Source organism: Chrysochloris asiatica, unplaced genomic scaffold (assembly GCF_000296735.1).
Source record: "Chrysochloris asiatica unplaced genomic scaffold, ChrAsi1.0 scaffold00016, whole genome shotgun sequence".
Taxonomy (NCBI): domain Eukaryota; kingdom Metazoa; phylum Chordata; class Mammalia; order Afrosoricida; family Chrysochloridae; genus Chrysochloris; species Chrysochloris asiatica.
Genome location: NW_006408534.1, coordinates 22,798,507 through 22,799,480, shown reverse-complemented (window position 1 = coordinate 22,799,480; position 974 = coordinate 22,798,507).

The window sequence follows — 974 nt, the reverse complement described above, 5'->3', positions numbered from 1 at the left end:
TTTTCATTGTCATGATTACAATCCCCTCCAGTCATCATCAAACAACCGAAAGGTATATCCCACAAGCCTGCCCCTTGGTCGTCAGCACACAGCCTCTCTCCCTCTCTGGGTATAGAGTCCCCAGCTGCTCCAGCTCTACATGTCATTGTATCTGCCTCCATCTCTGGCGTCATTGTTTCTCTGGGTAGGGTCCCAGACTCTGCTTTTCTCCCTTGATGGTCACAGGGACCTCAGCTCTTGGATTGCAAAATGCTACAAAGTGTCTGCATTTATGTTTCCAATTCTTACAGTCAGCCTGATAGCAATTATTCACTATTGTACCACAAGAGGCCTATCCTCATCTCCGTTTTTCTGCCCCACCCAGACAGATTGGATAATACTCAGTGGCGATTCTACCTTCCTCTGTACCCTCTGGATTTAGGCTCCCTCTTGAAAGCTGGTAAGCCAGTCACTTCTTGTCTTTGTAGCCCCCCTTTTGGGTAGGCAGTGTCCAAGTTGCCCATCTCTGTCTACCTTGTATATCAAAGAGGTGGGAATGATCCTCACTGTAAAGATTTGTACCCTCTCTTTAGCTATTGCATCCATAGGTGTAGGTAATTTTCATCAAATTGTATCAGATTACTCTTTTTTTCCTCTTTCTTCTTCTAGTTGAGTTCTGATCATCCAGCCATTGAAGCCAGGTCAAGCGGGTATTATGCACAAGTGTGGGTGTTCTTATCAGCTGGACACTTCACTCTCCACTCTAGTCCTCTGTAGCTTTGGCTCAAGAGTCCTCAGGTCTTGCCATACTGCTAGCCAACCAGGTCTCTACCCAGGTTCACAGAAGTCTATTGAACATGGTAGGGCTTAGCTTGCTGCTTCATTGCTGTTTTTCTCTCATGTCTCCTTATCGGTGACCAACATGGTCACCAGTCAGACTGCATGTCTGCTCATGTATTCCCCTTGAATCTTAGTCTTGGAAGTGGATTTTCCCT